At 39.8% G+C, this 11,728-nt stretch overlaps 1 protein-coding gene across 3 annotated transcripts in view; it reads right to left on the reverse strand.

Moving 5' to 3' along the window:
- Nucleotides 1-11,728, reverse strand: part of FRMPD4 (FERM and PDZ domain containing 4) — a 343,499-nt gene that overhangs the window by 324,673 nt on the left and 7,098 nt on the right. The window lies entirely within an intron of this gene.

Genomic DNA, 11,728 nt, shown 5'->3' on the forward strand with positions numbered 1-11,728 from the left:
ACTTTAATTCCCAAATCTACTGATGCTTTCTTGTTCAACATAGCTATATAGCTCTAGCAGGAAGCTATTTGTAGGTGAGCTGATATTTATCACTAGTTTGATATCTCTACGTATATCATTGCTTTAGAATGCTTGCAGTTTCAAACTTTGGGAAAGTTGACATTTTAAAATTTATTCAAGAAAGGATAAAATTTGTATATTGAAGTAGATTTAAGAGTGAGAGAAAATAACTTCTTCTTTTCTCCCTCCACAGCAAGACATGGATCTTGAGCAGTACTTAGCAACATCATATCACCATAATAAATATATCTTTCTTCAGTATATAGGCAGAGTATCATTGGATGATGCACAGCCAAAGCTACTCATTGTTCTGAGAATTTTTCCAAAAGGACACACATGGTGGGGGGAGGGGGGAAATCTGTAATCACTCGAAACTCATTCCTCCATGATTGCTTTAATTTTCATGTTAAACTGTGATAAATGATCCAGCACCACTCATTTCACTTGAAGGTTATTTCATATTAGATGAGAACAGCTGGTTTGGGGTTTTTTAAGACTAGAAGTTCCTAAAGGTATTCAGACACACTGGGCAAATCTCATCTCCTGCACCTTGACCCTGACAAACCATACGTGTCTTGTTTTTGCCAGATCATCAAGGTTCTGTGTTTATTCAATGGATGAGCTAGGAACCAGTATCTTATGCAGGTGCCTGCCTTGAGCACCCATCTTTGCAGGGAATAAATTACCCTCTGGAAGTTTCTATCCATGTTGACTGCAGACAATGTAAATGGTCAGTTTGCAAAGGCTTAAATTACTAGAACCTTACTTTATAGGGCATAAAGTTGAGAGAGATGAATTTTATTGGTAAATACCATCCATGTTAACATCTTACTCATTTCTAAGGAAAGAATACTGCAGCAGTTGTCCTATTTTATTACAGTGTAGTGTGAAGGGAAGAAGTCAGAACTGTCTGGGATAGTGGAAACACAAGAAAATCAATGCCTTGTGCTGAGAATAAACATGCAGGGGAAAACCATGGAAAAAAAAAGTCTCCCCATAGAAGGGGTCAATTAGCTGGTTAATCAGAAGAGACAGCAGATACAGGCTTTCACGGAAAAATGTAGTAATAACTGCTCCTTGAAAGAAGGTGAACGTATCTTTGAGTAATGGTTGGCTGGAGAAAAAGTGGACAGACTAAGAGAAAACTCTAAATACGTTTGTTTTACAGGGACTAACAAATGGTTGTGCAGTCTTCTGATTTTGATTTTTTTTTTTCTGAATGTATTTTTTTAAACAGGAGGGAGAAAACCCAACCCCCTAATAAAACCAGCTGAGGATTATTCCTTATACAAGAATAACATACACACAAATGTCTAGCTATTTTAGCCTCCTCAGAAATGGTTAAACACATGGCTAAAAAAAAAAGAATTGTTATCCTGGCTCTGCAGTAGGTTTAGGATTAAAGTAATCTGTTTTATTTCTGGAAACAATGTGGCCCCTCTTCTTATTGTGGTCATGTTAGAAAGAGGAGTGAACTGTTATGCAAACAGGCTACAGGGAGCTGCGGCCATTCCGGGGGGGCGGGGTTGGTGCATCCTGGTGTCCAGCTCAGCTGGATGGAGATAAAGCAAAGGCAGCCTTGAAAGACAAGCATTATGCAGTTAATCTCATGCTGCCTTTAAAACTAACATCTCTGACAGAAAGGGTCACAAGAAAAGAATGATACAGAGAAAAGGGTGAGGAGCATGAAATGAGTGAGGTGTCACTGTTCAATGAGCAATTTGAACTGATACATGCAATTGTTGGGTGGACAGTATCTGATTCTGTGCAAACTGTATAGGAGAGGTATGTTCTCAGCAAGGAGCAGAGTATAGCTCCTGGTATGAATAATGCAAAATGTCTCCCACATTCCTTCCTGGCAGCTCATACCTTTGCATCACTGTAAATTCAGTGAGTGCCATTTTCACTACTGTTATTCTCAGTATTTCATCGCTAGAGGGATAATTGGGGTTTTCTTCATGGCAACATTATCTTCAATGACAGGTGAATCTCAAGCATCTGGAATTTCATTTTAGTTTGGACAGGCATCCTAATATTTAGATGATCCTTTGAATCATACATGAACTGGAAATCCCTGAACCTGAGCTGCAAACGTGACAAGTACAATGTTTTTCATGAGTTTTAAAACACTTTTGATTTGAGTTACACTTAGAAATACAGAGAAAGCAGTGTCCCTCTAGTATGCTGGCATTTCAAGTGGGGGGTAAAGGAAAGGCTTGAAAGTTTGTCTAGGGTGCAGAAGAATAAAATCCATCTTACTATATGGATGATTTTAAAATTTGCAAGGGTGTAGTGTATTTTTCTAGTTTAAAAAGTTGAGATTTTATATCTTAAGAGGAAAAAAAGTTGTCTAAAAGTAGCTTGATGAGTGAAAATCATCTTGTCTAATTACAGACTTCTGAAAGTTGCATAACTGAGCCTACTCTTCCTTTATAGTTAATAGAATCATCTTCAGAAGACCATTTGCTGACCTTAGATGCCTATCTTAGGATGAGATGAATGGCTCTCTGGAGACCTCTGTTTCTGTCTATTGAAAAGAACTGAGGATAACAACATTTTCAAAACACTAAAGCTGTGAAATAGAATTTAAAAAAACTTTTAATCAGACCATGTGGAAGACAAGTAGACTGATTCCTGGTATTTGCAGGGATCAAGGGCACGAGCTGTGGAAAGCAGTGCTCTACTTCACTTAAGTTTTATAGTTATTTATGGGTTTGTTATTGGTATGACTGAAAAGAATGCAGGTAGCAATTTGTTCCACATCAGTTTCAAAATAATATAAAAAAATAATTTGTATTCCAGTCCAAACCTTTGTTCCCTTTTTTAGTTTATCACATTGTTCCTGGACTTTTACCTGTCTGAATCTGTGAATTCGGTGGTGATATCCAGATGATGAAGTGCAAATAGATCATGGTGATAGATTTTATTTTTTTATACCCTTGACAATTTCAGAACTGCTTTGCTGACTACTTGACCTCAGTCATATTTTTTGTAGCTTCTAAAATAATAGAATCTTAGAATACCATGTGTTGGAAGTGACCCACAAGGATCATTGAAGTCTAGCTCCTGACCATGCAGAGGACAACTCCAAGAATCACACCATGTGCCTAAAATAGTTCTATTGCTTTGAAGAGCTGCTCTTTTAAATATTTTTCCCCAAAAATGCAGCCAGTCCATAAAGGTCTCCTCTTTTCTCTCCAACATATACTGACCTTGAGTTCTGAATGGGCACTATATATACATATACATGTATGTATGTATATATATATTTGGAAACCAGTGTCAGCTTTATTGTATTATGCAAAATCCAGGAGGAGCACAAAATTGGGGCTGTATTGTACTGGGAAATGCCAAACCCCAGTTTTGCAACTGGATCTACAGTGTCAGTTGGTGAGACTGTAATCAACTTGCAGTTACTGAAAGAATGCTTTAGGTAACATAGAGACCTCAGGGCATTTACCATCACACCTTTCACTTTCCATGCTGTAGCTACAGAGCTACACTGTTCAGTTATTTAGTTTGGCAGTCAGGAGATAAAAAGTCCTTCATTTTGATGACTGTGGATACTGAGTAGTTATTTACATCAATGCAAATTGTGTACGCTGCTCTGCCATCGTGGCTTGTGTCAGGAATAGTGTGGCCAGCAGGACTAGGACAGTGATCACCCTGTGCTCAGCACTGGTGAAGCAACACCTTGGAGCCAGTATTCAATTTTGGGCCTCTCACTACAAGAGAGATGCTGATGTGCTGGAATGTGCCCAGAGTAGGGCAACGGAGCTGGTGACAGGTCTGGAGAGCAAGTCCTGTAAGGAATGGCTGAGGAAGCTTAGCCTGGAGAAGAGGAGCCTCAGGGGGGACCTCATCACTCTCCACAACTACCTGAAAGGAGGTTGTAGCAAGGCAGGGGTCTGTCTCTTCTCCCAGATTACAGGTGACAGGATGAGAGGAAATGGCCTCAAGTTGCAGTAGGGGATGTTCAGGCTGGGTATTAGGAAAATTTTCTTCACAGAAATGGTAGTCAGGCATTGGAATAGGCTGCCCAGGGACGTGGTCCAATCATCACCCCTGGAGGTATTTAAAAGATGTGTAGATGTGGCACTTAGGGACATGATTTAATGGTGGACATAACAGTGCTGGGTTCAGGATTAGACTCGATGATTGTATAGGTCTTTTCCAACTTGGATATTTCTGTGATTCTGTTTCACTTTCAGTACAGTCTGCAGGGGGCAGGAACTTGAGCATGCTCAAAGCATGGTTAACTTCAAGTATTCTAAAAGATCTCTTGAACAAACTAAGGATCTTAACTGTAAGAGGTAGTCAGTCCAGAAGTGGTTGAGTGGAATGGTAAACAGGTTTTACATGTAAATGTTTAGAATATTCCCCAAAACTCCTGTGTGACAATGCTTCTCAAGTAATGAGGTTACCCATTTTCCTCACGTTAACTTTAAGCACATGCTCTCATTGATGGAATTCTCAGGCAAGCTGAAAGCTGAAGAGAACACTATCACAGCAGGCATGCAGAGAATGAAAGCCATGCATGAAGCAAACTCCCATCCACCAGCCCTGTTGATAAAGCCAAACCACCACGCTCACAGGAGGCCACAGGGGGAACATCAGCTGCAAGATGAGGGAGTAAACCTGAGTGGCAGCTGTCCAGGATAAAGGAGTATTGCACTATATTTTCCAAATGCTTGAAGGGATTTTTAATGACCACATGTAGCCAGAACTTCAGTTTTACATTGTGTCCAAAAGCTGACAGGATATTCCTAGCTTTGTCCTGGCTCTTTACAAGCTATCATGGTCTTGGCTCAGAGGCAAAGAGTGGCACATCTTTAATTGCTGCTGAACTCTGCAGCACCTGGGAGCTGCTGGAAGTTTGCCATCTCTCTGCCAATAAGACCTGGCTCAGCTACTTTTGTGAGCTCTGATGAGATCTCAGACTGGTGCAATGTTGCTGCAAATGTTGATAATGTAGATAATGTAACACCTTTATCAAAAGCATAAGGAAAATATATGGTTTGGATTTTTTTTTTTTTTTTTGTCTTTATTGAGCAAGCTGCTCAGCAGATGAGACTGACAAAAATGTGCAAAGAACACATACCACAGAGTGCATGGATGTCTGATTGTATGCATGGATGTCTGATCATATGAATTTCATTTTGAAGAGCTGACAGAATGCTTGGAAAAGTCATTCTTTGTTGCTTTAAGTATGTGAAAGTGTCCCTGTGCTGTCTTTCTGTATTTTTTCTAAAGCCAGTTGCTCTTCAGTTGCAATTCATGTTATATATATGTATTTTTTTTCTATAAAGAAAACTATTTACATCAGTCTGTAAACATATCAAACAAATACAAATGCTTACTGTTTGAAGAGAGAAGTTCCTCCAGTGCATGTTCTTCTAGCATAGGCTGTATTAATGGTGATAACTTAAAATCACTTCACCTCTAAATGGGTGTTCTAACTGTTATTGGAATTAACTGCTGTCATTGACTTATGGTCTGAAACCTAAGCCATAAATGATAGTTTGAGAAAATAAGATGAACACTCCCTCCAGCATTTTCATGCAGGTTAGTAGGAACTGAAGTTCTGAATGGCAGTTTTCTGGTTTTACATAACATTCACCTGCTTCTCTAAATAACATTTTTATTTCAGTTATGTCTGAATCAATTGGGCTAGGACAGTAAAAGTGCATGAAATGAGCCCCCAATAGACATAACAGAGCAAGAGTAATACATTTTTATACTTTCAAATCAAATATTGTGAGTGTCTGGGGGAAGAGGTTTTATTGTATGTTAAATGCAGGACTTGGAACTGGCAAGTCTTCTTCCATCTTGGTCACTAACTTACCTAAGAAACCCCGTGTTTGTTGTGTATGTGGTTACAGTGGCAATTTACATTTATGAAACCCTGAAAAGACATAACCCTTCATAATTCAAGCTACTAGCAGCCCCTATCAGCTGGGGAAGCTGTGCAAACAGTAAGTACTGCCTGCATCAACGTTGGCTGCAGCTGGGCTCAGAAAGGCTTTGGTGAAAGACATCTCTCAGGCTGGTTCCATGTAGCCGGAAGAAAATCTTCACAGCTTTCACTGAGTGACTGTCTGTGAGTGACCCTCTCTGTCCTCGTCCCTGTGGAAACTGGTGATAGACTTTGAAATACTCAAGATTTTTCGATTAAGTCTGTTTGTTTGCTTCTTGAGCAAGCATTTACTTTTTTTCCGAAGTGTATAAATTCAAATGCATCTAAAGTGCAAGGATGTGGAGAGAGAGAAAAAAAGGAAGGAAAATCCTACCTTAGCTATGAGGGATGACTTACCTCACTTTACAGGCAAGAAATCCAATAGAATCACTTGCCTGAAGATCAACAGTGACTTTGTGGCAATTCCCTATCTCCTGAATGCCCAAGTTGCAAAATTATCTTTCACCAAGGCCAGTTGTCATTTAACATAGAGAGCTATCTTATTTTTAAAGATACATAAGTAATTCATGCTAATATGAGAAGGAATTAACTTCAACAGAGAGAAATACTTCTTTCCAAATGGTTGATAGCATGTTTGCAATATGCAAAACTATCTTTGTATCTGGAAAGACTGTTTTCCTGTCATGAACTTCTTTGTATAAATTGAAATCATCCTGTGCTGTGACAATGCTTTCTGTATCTTATCTCTATTATAGCAAGTCAATTAAAAATATATTCTAGCAACTGTTTCTAATTACAAACTAAAATTCTGTTGAGACTTATCCAATACATTAGGGGTAAAATCTTTGGTGAGGGTGAGCCTCTGGGACTCCTATGGCTCGACTGATTAGCACCATCTTACTTTGGAGGCCTGAATTTTACATAGTAAATGATCTAATCACCTACCAGGGTTTAGAACTATCACAAGTTAATAACAGCACTGCAGCCATAGCTGCAAAATATTACACAATAAAACAAAATAAATGGAAATAATCTCTCCTGAGTGCCAATAATTTAGATTTACAGGGTAATCCATATGTATTCCAGCTCCTAACAGATTGCTAAAATACTGTTTGGAGACTTCTATTTCAAATCTAGTACATTTTATTATCATTTCAGAGGTTAGAAAATTGAGGAATAAATTAAAAAGCTAAAATGGGGAAAACAAACATTTACAGATTGGGTTTAGGCGTTCAGAAGTGTGAAGTAAAGCTCCCTCTTTTGAAAGGACTTCATTAATGTTTCATTAGCTGAGTTGCAAACTGGAGCTCACTCCCCAGTGTCCCGTTACCAGGCACAGCACGAATTGCTCTCCCTCACAAGGGGGAGGCTGGGTTTGGTGGGGTTTTTTAGCAGCATCTCAGGGATGGCATTTTGCAGCAGCTGGTCTCGGGGCACAATGTCATCATAATTGTCACCGCTGAAGTTAGGGGATGTGTAGGGTTACCAAGAAAACAAGGCAGGGATCTGTGTGGTAACAAGATACAGGTCTTGGTTTTGTGAATTTCTAGGGGTGAGGCCTGCAATTTTGAACATCAGTTCATTTTGCTCATTGGCTTCTTGGTGCCAGAAATGAGAGCCCACTGTTGTGGACACAATGCTCACAGAGTGCTATACCAATATTGTTCTAGGTATAGAAAATTACTGTAGTATCTCAGGTGTTTAGGGATAGGTAATTTTTCACCAATTCACTGAAGCATAGTAATTTCAACAAACACTTCACAAACAATAATTCAAAAAACATCAAGAAGTAATTTTCATATCATTTTAGAAATATTGTCCAAACTTACCCGAATGCTGTAATACAGAAAATCTATTGCTTAAAGGTACAGTTCATAATTAACTCTAACCTTTTCTGTGACGCTTGAGTCAAATACAGAGATTTCACACTGGGCAGGACAGAGTGTCTCTGAGCTTCAGCAAAAGAAGACCAGAATACATTAGGAAACATTAACCTTCCTTCATTTTTCCAGCTAGAGGCACTATGTTAATGGGAATGCCCATTGAAATCACTGGAGTTGTGCTACTTTCCCTTTGCAAAGTGTCTGGTTCAATGCTGTTGGAGTGGTCCCTTTCTCTTGTGTATTACAGTGTCTGTTATGCTACACATGAAATAGGCTTAACCAGAGGACAAAACAAAATATGACCATGGAAACAAATTTGGCCGCTGAGTTGAACTTGCCCATGTCTGCTGTACCTGGCTGCACAGCCAATGTGTTTCCAAGCCTCATTAATGGGGAGCAAAGCCATCACTCCAAAGCTCCAGCAGGGCAGAGCAGCAGCACCCACGCCTGATTCGAGCTCTCTGCTCACTGAGGGCCACCAAGTCAAACACAGCCTTCAGCACTCTACTGACTAGCCATGATTTTAAATAAAGTTATTAGATGTTAACACACTTTGTATATCTGAGGTTCTGCTTTGTATTCATATATGCCTAAATAAATCACAGAATCACAGAATCACCAGGTCGGAAGAGACCTTCAAGATCACCGACTCCAACCCATGCCCTAACACCACCTCAACTAAACCATGGCACCAAGTGCCACATCCAATCTTTTTTTAAGCATATCCAGGGATGGTGACTCCACCACCTTCCCAGGCAGACAATTACAAAACTTTATCACTCTTTCAGTATAAAACCTCTTCCTAAAATCCAGCCTAAATTTCCCTTGGTGCAACTTGAGACTGTGTTCTGTCAGTTGTTGCCCGGAAAAAGAGACCGACCCCCACCTGACTACAACCACCTTTCAGGAAGTTGTAGAGAGTGATAAGGTTACCTCTGAGTCTTCTTTTTTCCAGGCTTAACAACCCCAGCTCCCTCAGTCATTCCTCATAGGGCTTGTGTTCAAAATGTTTCTCCCTGGCCAGAAGTATACAAGTATTTACTGTAGTAAATGCAACTTACGCACAAGATGGCTTTGAAAGCAAAGTTTTTTTAAGAACTTTGTGAATATGAGACATTCTAGTAAATTGATTTCTGTTCATGCCAACATTTGAATTCACAAATAAACCCCAAGTAATCTGAAAACTAAAATTTTGTCAATAACCTTTTCCCAAAGAAAGGCTGCAGTCTTCATCAAACAGTTCATTTTTCTCAGAGAAAGTCAATTTTGGAAACCTTTAAATCCCCTAGGTTAAAATACTCATATTGTAGCAGACCTCAAGCAAACAATCATTGACAAATTCAGGGCTTTTTCCGAAATGAACTCTGAAGATAAAATGCAGCGGACAGGACAAAGTGATAGCAGTTCCAGCAAAGGTAAGGGAAGTGAAGGAAAACTTTAGAAGACAGTGTAAACATGCTGGAGCTTTCAGAACCAAATCTTGCTTTCCCTTTGGTTACAATAACTGTAAGGAACTGTCTGAGAAAGAAAAATTTCTTCATTCTATTATGGCATGTTGCATTAATATCAAAGCACACAGTATCAGATCCAAGAGGAAAGGTTAAAAAAATATATGATTAAAGAGACTCATCAAATGAAGGAAGCCATAAAGGTCAGATATTTCCAGTTACTGACTGATTGGCTTGGTCAATGACAGTGATCATTAACTGCCAAGAGTGCCCTTCCTGTCAGCCTCTCTTACATAAACAATGAAATACACAACAACGTGGACCAGAAGCTATTAGATGATCACATGTGGAAGCTGGTGTCTCCAAAATGCCATGGCATTTACCATGCTAAATGTGATACTAGTGTTCTTGTTCTTTCTTTCTCTCTAGCTCACCCTCTTTTTTCCCCAAGCAGTCACACACATATATTGGCTGCACAAAAACCCTAAGAACATGCCACCAAATGGCTGGTGGCTGTCACTGTGCCAGATGAGGAAAAAAACCCGAGATTAATCAAGTGATTAATCTTGTGTTAATATATAACTGAGGAGACATGAAGATTTTATAAGCAAGGACAAAAAGGTATAATTGGATGTGGTAACTTTTGTGCTCTACAGAAGAACTGCTGGGAAGAGGAAAAACAATTAATTATAAAAACTAAAAAGGATTAAGGAGATGTTTTTTTTTCCCTGCTGGGTACAAGCACCTGGATGGCAGAGAGCCTAGAACTGGATTACCTTTGAATTTCTAAATTGTTTTCATGAGAGGAACTTTTTTGACCCATATGAATCTGAGAGAAAGCTTCTTAGAGTTGAGGAATACTAATTTATAAGAAATGTTTCCTCCCATAGAGATGCTCAGAAATACACTGACTGCTCAACACTGCTTAATTTTTTTCAATTCTCTTCCTGACTAGGTCAATCTGTTGCACAGAAAAAGAAATCATAACCTTTAGCAAGGAATAAAATTGCAAATCCTGAAAAAAATGCATTCCTTCCTTATGTTTGAAGGTATCCTTTCAAAGCAACCTTAACTACTTAAAATAAATAGAAAAAATTTTAAAAGCATGAGATTTTTCTCCCTGCTTTTGCTTATGATTTTACAGAAAAGGATACCATTTTCCTAGTCCCACATGTATTTTTTCAATTTGTTGTTATACTTGACCGTTGAAATTTATTTTCTATGTGGGTAAAATATTTGATTATAAAAACCAGTTAAACTGATATGTAGTCACAACAAACCACAGCAATTTTTTCCTCTTGTAGGAGGTTGAAGGATTGACAGCTGGAGAGATATTTTCCTGTGTCAGTATATGCAGGACTGTTGAGCAATTTCTCTGGAGAGGACTGATGCTACTTATTTGTATCCCACAAGCAACCTCCCCTGCTACCTGCTGCAGCTGGCCAAGGCTGGAACTAGGCAAGGACTCATATGTCTTTTCCATTTGTTTAAAGCTCATTAGCATCCATTGAGCTGTGCTGTTCCAGCTTCAATATATCAGCATTAACAAAACATTAATACTGTTCTGTTGAGGTAAAAGAAAACAAAGTCTCATTTTAAATACAAACATGTAATGAAATGCAGCCCGTTGCCCGCACTTCAGATCCCAGGAACTGATGGCAGGATCTTAGAAAAACCCCAGGCAAGCTGCGAAACTCTGACGTCTTTGCTAACATGTATCCGTGGAACCACAGGTATTTAGAAGCAGCAGTACCTCCTACAAAAGGCTCTTGCTGTACCTCTGCAAAAGAACTGTTGAAGCTTTTAATCTGGAAGCTCCTACCCTGGGAAGCTGAGTTTGTGAGGCACAGCTGTTGTACAATCCCCTCCAGCAAGGCTGAGAGTGGGGTTAAGAACAGACAAACCCACACAGGCTGGGATGCCTTTGCTCGGTCAGCCACAGACCAGGAGCTCAGAGCCTCCTTAACCTCGTCCTCCCCGGGCTGAGCGTGCTGCTCCTTCAGCAGGTGCTGCCCCTTCAGCAGGTGCTGCCCCTTCAGCAGGTGCTGCTCCTTCAGCAGGTGCTGCCCCACGAGGGGCTTGCAGCAGGAAGGCTCTGGGGCACCAGCAGGGCCTTTGGCCTGCCCTTGGAAGGAAGGACTGGCTGGAAAGGCCTTAAGTTCATACCTGATGCTGCTCTGGGCTGTCACTCACAGAGCAGAGAATTTGTCAGTAAAGCCACAGTGGCACCAAGCAGAAATATTTGGAAGAAAAAGATTCCTGAATAGACTGGGTTGCAATTGAAGCCTGAAACCATTCAGGGATAACTTGTCTTCACATTACACACCTCTAACCCCGAAGCCGTGAGATAAAAAAGATGTTATTTAAATGAAGGAGCAGTATATACCATGCATTGATTTTGGAGGGAAGTTATCTATTCG

This window comes from Corvus brachyrhynchos, unplaced genomic scaffold (assembly GCF_000691975.1).
Source record: "Corvus brachyrhynchos isolate BGI_N302 unplaced genomic scaffold, ASM69197v1 scaffold11, whole genome shotgun sequence".
In the NCBI taxonomy this organism is placed as follows: domain Eukaryota; kingdom Metazoa; phylum Chordata; class Aves; order Passeriformes; family Corvidae; genus Corvus; species Corvus brachyrhynchos.